Source organism: Balearica regulorum, chromosome 2, assembly GCF_011004875.1.
Source record: "Balearica regulorum gibbericeps isolate bBalReg1 chromosome 2, bBalReg1.pri, whole genome shotgun sequence".
NCBI lineage: Eukaryota > Metazoa > Chordata > Aves > Gruiformes > Gruidae > Balearica > Balearica regulorum.
Window position 1 is genome coordinate 107,770,402 of NC_046185.1, and position 16,094 is coordinate 107,786,495.

Here is a 16,094-nt window from a genome sequence, read left to right on the forward strand (position 1 = left end):
TCTTAAAAAAAAATAATCCTTCCTTTGTGTCTACAAGAGACAGGCTTCCAAAGCAGCCTCACAGAGTACCAAATGACACTGAGGCACAGCAAACATTCCCCAAGATTAATTATAGATTGATGGAAATGGAGAAAAGTAGAAGCCATAAAATCCACAGAATGCTTTTGAAAGAATCAATGGAATAAATACACCTGCTTGCGACACAAGTTAATGTATCATTTTGCCTTCTGATAGTATGCAAAACCATTTTCATCCCCCAGTCTTGAATTTCCTTAATGAGTTAACAAGGAGCTTTGTTAAATGAGATCCCATTATACAAGCTAAAGACCTAAACAAGATTTGTTTTTAAATGTTTCACTATTCATCATCTTACTATTCAAAATTCAGCTATAGAAAACATTATAGGTAACATCCCTCAAAAAGGAAAATTCTCGATACCTACCTTGCCCTTCTCATTACTACTTTTAACATGGCCTGCAGTCTGTTGACCAAGTGCAGCACATTCAGGCACACACAATGATGACTAACTGCCAAATTTTCCATGCCATTTGCCCAGTCTAGTCCCACGCAACATCTATTCCCAAAACGTGGAGGAAGATCAAATGGCTTCTGCTAGGCTTAGGTTTAGGTCATCTGGATCTGCAGCCATTAGCAGCCCATTTTAACTGACTGCAGGTTTGCATCTAACACTGTATTAAACTCTACTCAATAAAGGACTCTCATTCATGTGGGAAAGACAACACATCATAATGGAGACCTTAGAAAATGCATCTTAATTTCTTACAACATAGAGGCATGTAGCACTCTTTAAGAAAGAAAGGATGCTATAACTGAAGGTACTGAATTAGTCCTTACACGACCTCATGTTATTATATGATTTTTGTATGATCCCAACAAGTGATTTACCTCTTTGTGCCCTTTTAGTAAAACAGGAATAAAAATGCTTCCTCTTACCTTTTGTCTGTCTTCCCTGGAGTGTGAGCTAGTAGGGTATGAATTCTCTCCTTTGAGTATATATAGAGTCATGCACAGCAGGACCTTTCTGCACTGTGCCATCTGAATAAAATACTTGATAACATTTAATGAACACTGAGTATCCTTGATACTTTGAAAATGCTTCTGTTACATTCTCATTCCTAAGCAATAGCATGATCCCAGTCATTCTAACACTTGAAACTACTCCTGGAGAAGATGTGCAAGATTAAAGCTTATGAAAAAATATCTCCAGGCTTACATACTCTTATGTATGCATTATGTGCATAACATATCACTCTTATGTATCTCTCTTAGTTACTGATCCGTACAGGAGCCCTGGGATCCAGCAAAGAGGACAAACCTTACCAGCTCCTTGGTATTACAGGCTACCATAATTAGAAAAATCCACTTATGAGAAATCCTTCCTCTCAAAAAAAAAAATAAATTCCAAGACCTGAGAGGTCCTAAGTTAGAGATATGTCCATTAGTTGCAGGCTGGGGTACCAGATATTTCTCAATTTGTGACCCAAGAAGCTGTGTGTGCACTCATCAAAATTATCTCCCTGGAAGCATGGATGAGAAGATTAGTTCCGTCTCTGAATGATCACGGTGCCCCCAGCCTCAGCTCTGGCATGGCCATAGAGCCACTGGTGTTTTGCTCTCCTCCTCCTGGGTCAGACAGAGCAGCTGAGGTAATATAAGATTTTGCAGAAAGGAGTGTCATTTTGTTCTATGGTTTGCGGAACCCAACCTAACTCATTCCAAGTGAATGGAGAAGCTCCCAAGGGCATCTTGCTGGCTCTGTCTGTCTGTCTGCCCACGCTGCGCTGAAAGGCGCTGAGCTTGACTTTGCTTTTAACCTAGATGGGCATTCTGTTGGCAAGGTTCGAAGATCTGCTTCCTCCTCCTTACTGCAAGAAAGAAATCACTGCTTGAGCTTTCCAACTCACAGTGCATTTCACCAAAAACTCCAGGCTTTGCTATTCCTGCGTGAGGGCTCCCCGGGGCTGAGGGAGGCTGCTGGGAGCACATGGGACCCTGCATATCAATGTTCATCAGACGGACCCATACTCTGCAGGTTCCCCACAAGGTTCCTGTTTGGAAATGAGGCAACAGCATGCAGATGAATTCTTAGCTTTGCAAAATCTCTGTGGGAGCAGGAACAGACACAAAGTAAGACTCTGATGCATCCAAGTTCATGAGCATGCACTTACCACTACCAACTGTTACTTTTGAGGAAGCACCGAGTAATGCATTCTGTTGTCCCTGGGATCTCAAGGGAGATTCAACATGATGCTAAAATTCAACAGACGCTTTGCTGAATTGGGACTTCGGAAATTAGATAGGGAGGAGAGAAAGGGGAAAGAATAAGGAGTTGCGTTTTTCTATCTGTTTATCTTTCATTTCAGTGGAAAACGTGGAAACTCATTTCCCAGGAAGTAATCTGACTCTGATTTTCATTTTACCTTTCATTTTTGAACTTGCCATCCTACCAGGGTCTCCTGTCCCAAATGCAGTTGCAGACCCTTGCTATGGTAACAGATCCCCCAGGTGAACTAGAAAGCTCAGGGGATCTTTTAGGCGAGCCCCTGGGCCAGAGCAGGACTACAGTGTCTACCTCATTCTTGACAGCTGTTTGTGTAACCTCTCCTTAAGCTTTTTTTTTTTTCCCCTTATGATCATATTCCTCTGAAAACTGTTTCATCTCATAACAACTGAAATGTGGTCTTTACCCATCATAATGACATTTAATATGTCCCATTCAGTAAATGCTGATATTATCACTGAAATTTCATCTCCAAAAGACATAGTTTTCTACTGATGCTACTTTTAGATAGCAAAAATAATTATTCAGAATATCACTTTTGTTTCATCAAACAAACTTTTGATACAGGTTGGGTTTTTTTTTTTTTTTTTACCTTCCTTGATACACATTTATACTAGGAATTATTCACCTGCTCTCTTCTTCAAACATTCCCTATTTTACCATAACTAACTTTTCTCCACAGCCTTTGTTGCTGCTATTACACAAGCTTGTGCACCAGGGTTCACTTTACAAATTATAAAGATTTCACTAGTATTTAAGCTGATGTTCCAGTTCTCATATGTAATTCTTTGGATAAATTTCACAAAAAGCCTCCCTTTTACTTGTTGTCCAAGACTGCCTCATTAACTTAGTCTTGTGGCATTCAGTCTTTCTCTACCAACTTTTCTAAAAGATGGATTTTCTTCTCCCAAATATAATCTGTCTAAACACTGGACACTGCTTAAATCTGATTTTTTTTTTTCCCTTATCCTGCACAATTTTTCATTCTGCTTGTTCTAAGCAAACCCCTATTCATTATTTAGACTTTCCATTGAGTGTTTGATCTTGTTCTTGTTCTCTCACCTCAAAACATACGGCCTGTTTTGGTTGTCTTCCTTAGCCTGCCCAATCTACATGTGTTTTTTATGTACAAAAAAAAAAGGGTCTTCTGATAATCCTTTTCTCACATTGGGGCCCCTGATTTCTGTTATAATTTGGTCACGAATTAGAAATTGTACCAGATACCTGATTTTGCATGTTTGACATCTGTTTCAAGTGTATTAGGATGCATAAAAAGCTTTCCTTATTTTTGTGGCTTCCTCTGTCAAATAGATAGCTTTCAGAAGTGTCATTCTTTCTTAGGATGGTATATGCTTTACCTATCCGTAGCACACTTCAGTAATTACTCTGCTCCTGTTATCTTGCTCAAGTTATCCATTGCCTTCCTGGACACCCTCAGTAGCCCTGGCCCACCTGACTTGTTTCCACTTTACTGAATTTCTTCTACTTTTCAGTTTGAATAGCTTAATTTAGCGCTTGGTAGTCAAAGAGAATGCTAAGTCCGGAAGTCTATAAATATGAGGTATCCCCAATTAAATAACATATAAGCCAACTTACAGGTGAATAAACCTATTGTGAGGAAGGGACGGTGTGTGCCACCATTAGTCGAATTAAGCCACTAATTAGCAGTAATTCTAGTTTGGTTCCGGTATGGTATGTTATTCAGCCTGAAGTGGTCTGTTAGAGGGACAGGATAATAAATGAAGGCAACAATAGGGTCCATACACTAGGTACTAAATTTCTTTCAATGTTAATAAACTGCAGTGTCATAAAATTTGAAACAGGATTTTAACAGACATAGTTCATTCTGTAAACGAGACTGTCCTTTTAGCATTTTACCTTTAAACCACATAACTAGAATACTACATAAAAGAGAAAAGATACCCTTTGAGAAAGAACTATTATTCATTGTAATGCATAATCAAGGTTATTTTCTCTAAAAATCATTAAGTACTTGTCACCAAATTTTAAATACTTTAAATGGAGACCTGTAAGGAGCTCATATATTTAAATGTCTGTGTTTTCACAGGTCCATTAAATGCTAGCTAAATTGAAATAAAAGCATTTAGCTTCCACTTATGAGCAGGGTTAGAAATAGCAATTAAAAGAAGAAAATCTCAGAGAGAATTAAAAAAAAAAAGTTGTGTTCATAACGCTGACACAACCACCACCAAAACCAAGCATGTCTTTTCTGAAAGACTATTTCTGGAAGCTTTCTCCCATATTTTTGAAATATTTCTAGTTAAAAACATTTCCTTCAGCCAGCCTGCAGCCAGAACTTGAATGGTTAGAAAATAACACAGGTCAGATTGTCAGCCATATATTTCATTCATGTAAAATTTTGAGTGCATATCAAGCTGCTATATAAGGCAGGAGTCACTGTTTGCAAGAAGTAAATAGACAGCTTTTCTAAAGGAGTTTAGCAGGAAAATAAAATGCCATAGTCTTTGCATTACTTGTTCCTTCCCTGCTTGAGACCCCTCTCTTCCTTGCACGTCCTATTCTTTTAAGTTTCCATGTTGAACAGAATGTGGATCACAACCTGTGAATTGTGTCTGGTCTTTCATCTTTCTGTCCAAGGTGAATCAAGCGACATCCAAATTGCTTACTGAAACAATCTAGGCCTGTCTATTAATCTGCTTCAAATACATGGGCCTGGAAATAGCTCTGAGGAAAGTGATCTATTAATTGTATTGATCCTCATTTGGCCTTTTATATCACTGGTATTTTCCCCAGATGGGTACTGTTTGCTCTACAGGTTTTGTTAGATCAAAATCCCACATGCCAGCACCAGGTTTTGGGATGGACGTTCCAAAGCATTTGCATTTTGTGATTCAGATCCATCCCTTGTTCTGACAGAAAAGTGTTTGTCTTTAAGTCGCTTGCTCTTATTCTGTAAAATCCCCATTAAAACAATAATTAAACTCTCTTTGTCTTATACATGGCTTTAAATGTCAATTTTTGCTCCTACTTGCCCACCTGGGGATCCCTCCAGGGATGGCTCTAATTTACTCAACCCGTTAATTCTTCTTAAAATACCTAAACCAATTAAAACATTTTGGATAATTTTTTTTATTATTAATAAAAATGCCCAAAAGGCACAAACCAAATTTTGTTTTACTGTGGGTAATATTAAGATTCTGTGTATTGCAATGCAAATAATGGTAATGCACAATTTTTTCAATTCCAGTTAGAAAGGTGAGGTATTATTTAGAGTGAGCAATGGTCTGCCAGTCTAGGCTTTGGATTTTAACAATTATTGAAAACTTCCTTATTCTCCAACCTTTCTCATCAAACATTGATTACACATTTCACATTTGCTATGGCAATACATGTAGGAAAGCACGATGATGCTTGCAGAAAAGGTTACAAACCTTGCTTTCTTTTAAGTCTCCCAAACATCAGCCTGATCAAGGAGCTCAGAGGACATGTATCTTCCACTCTAAGTTACCACAATTGGTTCTAAATAAACTGCTAGGCATACATAATTCACAAGAAAACAAACAGGTTTCTTTACTCTGATTGTTGCATGCAAAATGTTTCTATTTAATAATGGTAATAACCAAGGTAAAATATACTAAACAGCATTCTCATTATTTCTACCAATTTATTTTTGTTCCCCCCCCCGCCCATGGGAAAGAAGTGATTTACTATTCTATTTTATATCACAGCAGAAGTCCAAATTACATCCTTTTTGCATACATTTTGACTCTGATGTGTAAGTTTGACACTACTTTCAGCTGCAAGCGATGCAGCATCTGCCAAACAGAAATCTGTTTCTAACCTTTTTTTTTTTTTTTACTACTCCACAATGCAAAAAAGCAATAACGACACTGTGGTTTAATTATACATTAGCACCATAGTGTATGTGTAGAAATAAAATAATAAGGATGCAACTGATTTTATGTTTTAGCAAATTTACCACCAATTAAAAAAAACCCTACTAAATGTTTGTTTGTCCATTCTGATATTTCCCATATAAGGTTTAAACTTTAATGCTTTAACAACATGTAAAGAAAACAACCTAGCTTTTTTTAAAAATCATTTTACATAATTATACAACTGATGTTGTAATTCTTAAAATAAAAATAGACCTTTGTAGACTTTTTGTGCATGAATATCTTATATTATTTGAAGCACAGCCTTTCCATCTGCAGTGCTGCAATAGCCCTTGGTTTGCCATTCTTACCTTTTGTTGTAGCAAGCTGGCTTTTTGGGGCCCTGTTTAGCGTTAGTAGAAGAGCATATCAGCAATACAGCTGTCTGGAACAAAAAAGAATAAAAAGTGTGAAGAACTTGTTCTAGTTTGAAAGTTGAGATTCATATTTAATTTTAAAACAGTTTTCATGAAGGATGTTGCAAATTTATAACCAAATATTTTCTTTTTCACAAAACCCAAAGTGGTTTTACCCAGCTCTGACAGATTTCCAGCAAAACCAACAGTTCCACCTTTTCCTTAACTGGGTGTCAGATGGGACAGATTATTTTGTCCTTAAAAATATATCTAACAACTTTCTCTAAAAGCAGTTGCGGTTCCAAACCTCTCATGTTTATTCATAAAGTTCAAACCTAAGTGACAGTTTATGTGCAATGTTTTTATGCCTAGTATCTACCAACATTTAAATACCACTCCTGACTGTGATTTGCATTACCCACACAGATGCTTCCCCTGTTCTTCTTGGTGACCTTTGATAAAAATTAATTGTCTTTTTTTGACAAAAGTTTAACTGTAAAGTTCCCTAGTTGGGTAAACCCCTAGGGAGAACACAAGCATGCACAGTCATCTGGCTTATCCTGGATGTTTTTCACTTATTGCATGTGTGCAGTCTGAGATCACATGTACAATGGACTGGAACGGTTATGACATGTGGGACTCTCTTCACAGGTCTCACACCCAAGCTGCACGTGCATAGTGGCCATTCACCAGAGGTTTCAAGATCTTACTGTGGGGCTGGGTTGCTACAAATCCAAAACTCTGTCAACCAATTAAATATAACTTTTCTGGACATATTAAGAGGAGGTAGCAGGAAAAAATCAGGTAGCCCTGGAGTTCTCCCCTTCCCCTCCTCAGATGACAATGACCTTCACCAAAATACTCTTATATGTATACACTTCAAAGAGAAAATAAAGGACTGGATTGTCTTCTTCCTTGCACCCCCACAAGCTAAGTGGAAAAGAGAACAAAAGCATGTTTCGTGTCTAAAAGTAGCTAAGTCATTGCATAGAAACACCTGCCCAGGCAGCCTAGGAGCATCCCCAAGAGACCAGTTTTCAAGGCACCATCTCCTAAATGCAGAAGGCAAAAGAAAGGAGAAAAAAAAAAAAAAAAAGAAAAGTAAGAGGTAAGTATACAACATGCACTCGAACGTCATTGTACAAAGTGCTAAGAAAGGAAGTCAAAGAAGGTGCTTTGATGAGCAATGATAAGCGTGAGGAGCAGCTAACGAGACTCAGAGGCGTCACAGGACCGGAAGGCTGTCGTAGCCTTATTGGGCCCAGAGGGGCAGTCACTCTTCTGCTGTAGCATCAGAGACGCTTTCCTACAACACCAGTGTCTGCTCCGAGCTTACGTTGTGTCAGGGCAGAGCAGTTTTTTGCAATGTTAAATTCTGCTGGTTTTCATATACTTTCCCTAAAACCATGGGTTATGTTTGTCTCTCTGTCAGTATACAGTTACACTATATAGCACATAAATTATTCTCTGATTAAGCACGTTTTTGGAAAATATAAGCTACTTATCTGTGCAATAAGCTTGATTCCAGCTATTTTAATCATATAATTGCTTTTCTCCTTCACCAATGAAAGCATCGTTCCAAATTATATCATAGTTTTTTGTAATTTATATTAGTCCCACTACGATATTTTGCAGTTCACACAGAGCAAATACACATACCCACGCTGTACCATACACAGCTTGATTCTGTCACTTAACCAAACTGACTTCATTGACTTCAGTGGAGAGAACAGAATCAAGCTCATTTTATACATATATAAATAAAAAAACATAAATATATATACACATACTATATATATATATATTTTAACTCCAAATCTAGTTGGGTGGTTTTTGTTTGGTTTTTTTTTAAACTATAAAGAAGAGAGAAATCTGATATCACCCACATTTTGTATCACAGTGAAAATGATTGCTGGAGTATAAAAGTGTGTGGTAAGGGACATTAAAACATAATAGCACAGTAGGCCAACTTATACCAATTGCTTCGCAGTGGGACTATTGTCATTCAAGTACAAGTACTAAGTTAAAGGGCAATAAATAGTATATTAGGTCTATTACTGCAGGCATTTTACCTACAGTAATATCTACTGGAATTACTTGTGTTGTTATTTTAATAGATGATATTTTGGTAACAGTGTACAAAAGCAGGAACATGAATAGTTTCTTTCTGAATGAAGCATTATTCCACATCTTTTACTCACTAGGATTTCAGACGACTGGGCAAATAAATAACAAGGGAGAGAAGCAGAACTAGAGACTAGGGACCACAGAGGCTCTGCAATAATTATTAAAAAATGCAAACAGGCCCCAGGACAGAGCAGCTGCAGCTGCAGGGCAGGTGGAAAAGAAGGAGGAGGAAAAACACTGAGAGAGACAGAGAGAGAAAGGTGGAAGAGTGAAACCCTAATACCTTTTGCAAAAGAAATGGTGAATTTTCAGATGTGCTGAAGATCCTTCCATTCAGAGTGTCTGCTAGGAAACGCAAACCTTGATGATGGCACAGTAATGATGATGATGTGGTTTTGATCAGCGTGTCAAAGATTATATTTAATTTTAAAATGTATGAGAGGGGACATATAAGAAGAGAGGGTCAAGCCTGCCTGCAACTTCTGAGCAGGAAGAAGGGGATTCCTAATACAGCATGAAGCTGGTTGAACCCAGTGCTGCTATTTCTGTACAAATCCTCTTCTGTTTTTTTGACAGTATTTGTGACCACAATGGCATACAGATATTCTTTAGCACTCTCCTTTCAAAAGAGTAAGAGAAAGAAACCCAAAGGCTAGATCTTAGCTTTTGGGCTTGCCAGTTTCACAGCTGCAGCAGAGAGAAGTCTTCTTTTAGTGAAGAAGGCCTAAAGTTTCAGTTAGCTGAACTTAAAACTTTTTTTTTTTTTTTTTTACTAGTAACCTATGGCTATAATACTATGCGTGGATCACAACTTAGATTTTCATTTGTCTATCTGCAAAAGATTGATGAGAGTTGTCATCGATAAGGAAGAAAAATTGTTCTGATTCTGGATAAGCATACAGCAAATCTTGAGATTTCCTGAGAAACGTATCACTTTCTCACCATTAAAGGTCATATATTTAATCCAAGAAATAGGCCACGGAATATGCTAGAATCTCAGGCTGCAGCATAAGGAAAAGAACTGGTAATTTTCTCAATGACCCAGAACAACTGGTCAAGAAGCACTGAAAATTGCATATTTGATTTAAAAAAAAAAAAAGAGAGATGGCAATAAACAATAGTCAAGAAGTATTTAAAAAAAATACTAAGACCTACGTTGTGCTTAGAAAAGCAACTTTTAGACTGAGTCCAAGCTTCAGCTAACATAAATTTTGTAACAAAATAGAAGCACAGCTATCTTATCTGTGCAGAAGCCACAAAATTTACTGTCTCTCTTCACCCAGACATTTGTCATCAGAGACATCCCTCACTCCGCATCTCCACGTTGTCATCATCCCCGGGGAGCCTATGAACCAAGAAGGCAAGGATCTGTGGTGCTCTTCCTTGCAGTGGGGCACGTGTTGTCACCAGCATCTGACAAGCCTGCAGATGATTATCAGGAACAGGAAGGTAAATCTGGAGAATAAAATCCCCAGCTGACAAGAGGAGATTGGCACCCTAAACTGGTGGGTGCGTAGTGCTCAGCACAGCTGTGCAAGGATGAAGGGGTTGTTTCAGTGACACTGCTAAGGACAGCAGCTGGTACCAGAGAACAACAAGTGGAGCTGGCTGATGCTCTCGGTCTGCAAGAGATGCAGGCATCTCAAGAACGCCTTTCGCTCCTCCTCAGCATAAACACTCACCTCTGAATTTGCAGTCAAGTAGAAATTCTGGAGGGAGTAAACAATAGAAAACAACAACAACAAGCACTTTCAACAGTAAAATGACTTCATTGAAGTGTTTTGTATTTGTGAGTACAGTCTGTTTTAGGGGGGGTCTTTACAACTCATACAAAAAGCAAAAGGAGCATCCCTTCCTTCTTGATTTGAACAATATTTCAGTCTGTGTTTTATTCTCACAGTAAACAGCTGCTAAATCCAATCAGCCCTGGCTGATTAAATCCACTTCTATAGGGCAAAAATTTTCACAAATCTAAAAATAGCCTTCACCTGACACTTACAGGCACAGTAGCGTGTCTTAGGATATTCTGTTTTCAAGGAAGTTATTCGGTGTCAAATTAATCTGTTATTAACCCATAACTGTTTGCTATGTAGAAACGTACATGCTTTAACCAGTTATGTCTCTAATATAGCTATATGGAAAGTTACAAATTTGTGAAATTAAATTTGTAAATCTTAATAGTAGGCTAAAATTAGTACGACTTTACTCTTTTCACAAGATAAAATATGCGATCTGGCCCCATTAGAATGTGACTCTGAAAAGATGAGGGAAACCCTCAAAAATAAACAAGCATTAAGAGCAAAATTCCCAGTATTTGAAGATATTTAGTCTTTAATTATGATGTCAGGGACGTGAGGCATCTGTTTTCTTTTAAGCATTGGGAAGTAGCATTTATGAGCCACTTGCAGGCATTGCTTGCTGTTATGAAATGGCTTTTATTAGTCCAAATATTAGAAACCGTAACCAACACAGCTATGGCAGTGTCTGCAATCTTGCTTTATCTGCTGTCTTCCAACTGAGATCCTAAAAAGCCACTGACCTTCACAGGCCACGGGTAGAAAGCTCAGATGCTCCACTCAAATGCCACAGAGCAGGCAGCATGGGGAAACAACAAGCTCTTAACATCTCCTACAAAAGAAAGAAAAAACTTCAAGCGTGGATTTTGAGTGCTCTGAGTTCAGGTCACCAGAGGTTTCTTGACCAGAGCATAAGGGTACAACAAAACAAGAAAAGGTAGCTGACAAAATACTGCAAAATACTTTCAACAGTGGCTTTTCAGATTAGATTTTTAATGAGATTTGTAGATGGTAACTCATTCATCTCTTGTCAGAACGAAGTGACTTCTTCAGTTGTTGCTAATTGCTTCCAGCAGTAATGTCTAGCACAGTATTGCAAAAGCACAGAAAATCTGGGATTTTAAATAAAAGGAGTTAGTTCCCTGCTTAAAATGAAAGGAGGACTAAGGTTTTATATAATGTTTTTCTATTAAAAAAAAAAATAAAGCCATCAAGTAAGAGTCAGCAGGGGAAAAGATTATCTACTTATCTTGAGATTTTTGTTATTACTGCTTATAATAAAAGACCAAATCTTGAAACATTTGTTCACTCTTTTTTCATCCTCACTCAGACAAAGCTGCCATTTAACACTAATGATCTGAAAGGTCCTGTTGCCTTTGCAGTGAATATTTCCCTTTCATAGCTCCTTGCTTTCCCCTGTAATAAATCACAAAGCTAGCATTTTTGTCCATCTGCATTCGTAGCTACAGATAATAAAAAACAGTGAGAGTGGAGCTGGACAACTCACTTGTGTAGAGCAATCATGAGGACCACCATTTCTTGCTAATGGGAATGGGTAAATAATTGACATAATTGGCAATTATTCACAATTCAAAGGAACCAGACCGAAATCAAGTGGACAGAAGAGGTCTCTATGGGAGTGTCTGCAACTAAATGAATTGTTTACATGAGATTTTAAATTATCATAGTGTCACAACATCTTTTTTTTTAATCTGGAAACTATATTTTCTTGTATGACAATGCATTGTATTGTGATGAAACTACGTTTTAGAAAAATGACATTTTGATTGAGTCAAGCCATTGGGTCTTAAATATCTGACTGTTCAAAGTACCTTTCCAAAAAATACAGCATTTCATAAGAGAACAAAAAATTTTTGATTCATTGAAATGCAACACTTTAATTAAACTGGTATGAAATGCTTTTTTTTGTTCAAAATGCCTGAACATCTGAACAAATATTCCAATTTTCAGCCAGTACTCCTTGTGACAGGACAGCAACCATATGCATCGCCTCACTGATGTCAACAGGAGAAGACATAAGTATCTTCTAAAGCCAGGCTGGTCGCTATTATTCAGACTCTACCATGCTTACCACGTAAGGACAAACTAGAGTAATTTTCTTCCTGCAAATACACAAATGTGATTTTGCTTGACAAAATACAAGTCAATTCGCTGCAATACTAATGAGTTTGCATTTAACTATTTTTCCTTGTAAAATTCTTCATGATGATGTATTAATTTATTAAACATGTGAAGGATACAAGGCAAATGTGACAGTACTTTTAGACAACTTTAAACTGTGTTAGTTCAAAGCCCTGTGAATCATTTTTTCATATGCTAGTTTAAAAATTGCCCTTTTTATTAGTGTCCTGGTCTCAGCAGAAGTAGAGTTAATTTTCTTCCTAGCACCTGGCACAGTGCTGTGTTTTGGATTTAGGCTGAGAATAATGTTGATAACACACTGATGTTTTTAGGTGTTGCCAAGCAGTCAGGGACTTTTCAGCTTCTCATACTGCCCTGCCAAGGAGAAGGTGGGGGGTGTCCAAGAAGCTGAGAGGGGACACAGCCAGGACAGCTGACCCAAACTGGCCAAAGGGATATTCCATACCATATGACATCATATTCCGTATATAACTGGGGTTCGGTGGGTCAGCTTGGGGTCTTGTGGAGCATTGACATTGGGTGGTGAGAAACTGTGCTGTGCATCACTTGTTTTGTATATTTTATTGTCTTCCTTTTTTTTTGTTTTGTTTTGTCCTGTTAAATTGTCTTTATCTCAACCCACGAGTTGAGTTTGGGTTTGTTTTTTTTTTTTCCTTTTCCATTTTCAATTCTCTCCCCATCCCACTGGGAAGGGGGAGTGAGCAAACAGCTGTGTGGTTATTTTAGCTGCCTGCCAGGTTAAACCACAACAATTAGACACAAACAGCATTCTTCTCCCTATTTACAATTTCGTTAGGATAGGAGCCAGATCTCAAGAGGGGCTGTAGACATTTTTACTTTTTAAAAAATAAATATTACATTGTTCAGAACTATTAAATAGCTAACTGGAGTCAGGCTGGTTTTTACAGCTATGTGAATGTAGAACACTGATTTACAGGTGTCATCTACTGTACTCTATCTTTCAAATCAACTTTGTCACTTCCTTTAAATTTGCACTACAAATTCATACTATTACCCACTTTGCTGAAGCAGTTAGCCAATATGGTCTGGCAAAGTTGTTCCTGTTAAGACGAAAAATAGATTATGGAAGTCAGGTATATCATTTGGTGTAATCTTGTTTATTTACAGAAAATAAGCACAAAGTGCAGGTTCCTTCAGCAGAGTAGGAAAAACAAACAGCAGGTAGTTCAGCGTCTCAGATAAACCTACATGTGCTGCTCAGGCAAGCTCCATGGTTTGAGGAGTCTCTTTCTGTTTCCACTCAAGATGATGCTCTTGTTTCCTTTTTTGACGCACCTCCTGCCTCCAGCATCACCAGCATTCAAAACATCATAGGTCTGCAAAGCTCTTGGTTCGTTGCAGTTTAGCTTTGAGAGAGCCAGCTGCTACTCAGAATTCCTCAATTTATTATTCACTCATTTATTTTTAGGAAATTTTCAAAATCAAGGATATGTTGTCTTCCTTTTTGCTGGCTTGTAGAGCAAGGGGGGGGGTTTTGCCATTTTAAACCTCTGACAATGGCCTCTGTCAATATTCATGGAGTAGTTTTTCTGCTATGGTGGGGCCTGGCTCTGCTCCACAGTTCCCTTCACAGCCTTTTCTCCAGTTTTATTTGCAGTTCCTAGTTTGATAATGACTTGAAATTAAGGACTGTGATAGACATCTGCTCTATGTGGTCTCTATTCTAACTGATTAGCATTACTTCATAGGCAGTATTAACTACAGCAGTCTACCTTACAGGAGAAGCAGAAAACAAAACTTGAAAGGCTGGTAAAACAAACAAACAAACAACAGCCCCCCAAAAAACACCCAAAACCACCAAACTCAAAAGACTCCCAGCAACCTAACCCCAAAACCCTACACAACTTCTATTAATTCAAAGTATTACTTTGATGCACCAAAAGCAGAAACCAAAAAGATGCACCAAAAAGAAACTCGGAGATGACGGTTTAGTAAAAGGCAGATAAAGTGAGAAGACAATATGAAGTAGGCAGACAGGGGATGTGGAATTTAACCAAATCAGAGCTGCAGAAAACAGAGCTTTAGTGCAAAGATGGGCAGAAAGCCAGAGTATATGGACAAGGATCCAGAACAAGTAGTAAGAGAATTAAAAGAAAAAAAAAAGGTCTAATGATGAAGTGAGGAAAGAAGAAATAGGGTAGCGGTAGAAGTTGATAAGGGAATGAAAATTTCTGAAAGCAATGGAAGAGATGCACATGAACTGCAAGACTAAATAAGAAGAGAACCTGTAAAAGCAGCAAAGGAATAAAAACTCTGGGTAGCAAAACACAAAACTTGTTGCTGAGTGGGTGAGGTGAGTATTGGGATGTAAGTGAGCTTATGAAACCAGGTAAGGACCAAACATTGAAAGGTAGGTGAGAAAGCAAAAGCAACATAGACAAGAGTAAACAAAATGATAAAAGAAATGAACGGATTTGATGTGTTGTGGGATATGAGACATCCCTCAGCTTATCTCTAGACTAAAAGGCAATACACTTGTTTACTGTGAGGAGCAAGGGCACAGCATGGTTCCTATTGTAGGTTTTTTGTGGGAAAAAAAATATTGAGAAACCCTGCATGACTTTCTGTAAATGGTACTTGCACACCTGATGTCTGCAGCAGTTCCTCTAAGACTTATAGTAAAGACATAAAAAGTTATCCAAAAAAAGGAAAATTGAAATGATCAATAGTGTTTAGAATAATTTTCCTTTCCAGACTGGACAGATTGTCTCAGCCTTTCTTGTTATTTTATTATTTTACATAGTCTACTGCAGTGTTATTACTGCTTTCCATGATCGAGGATTTAAATAATCAGGGAAAAACATACAGTTGTAACTCAAAGAAGCATTTACACAACTGAAAGCCTGAAACCTTCTGCAAGTTGTTCACAGAATCAGTTTAAATATCATTTTGAATACATAAACATCAATTTGCACAGGAAACATACCCTTTATAGACACTGAGGATCTCACACAATGGCCAGTCTGTACAATATGGGACTTGAATTTGATTTTCTAGAAAAGCGGTTTGCATCTCAAAGAGAAATAAACATTCACGTAGTAAGAATTAAATGATTGCCCTTTACTTTAAATGCTATTTATATAAAAGACCCTTTTCTCTTTTAATACAACAGATGAAGATGTCCATTTACTGGCCAAATTACATCCTCTGACTCTTGACAAATTACGGAAAGCACTTTTTTACCCATAGACTGCTCACAAGCCTGATGGAACCAAAATGAAACAAAAATAAACTAAAAAAAAGAAACTCTGTCCTCACCAGAACCAATTCCAGTTGCTGAATGGCTAAACATGTGGAGCAGTCTCAGCTGGAGACAGCAAGTTAAATTAAGGAAGGGAAGCCCAGGTGCTTTTTAGTAGGAGAGGAAAATTCTTCAGGTATGTAGCCCAAAGATGGTGTTAAATTTTGTTTC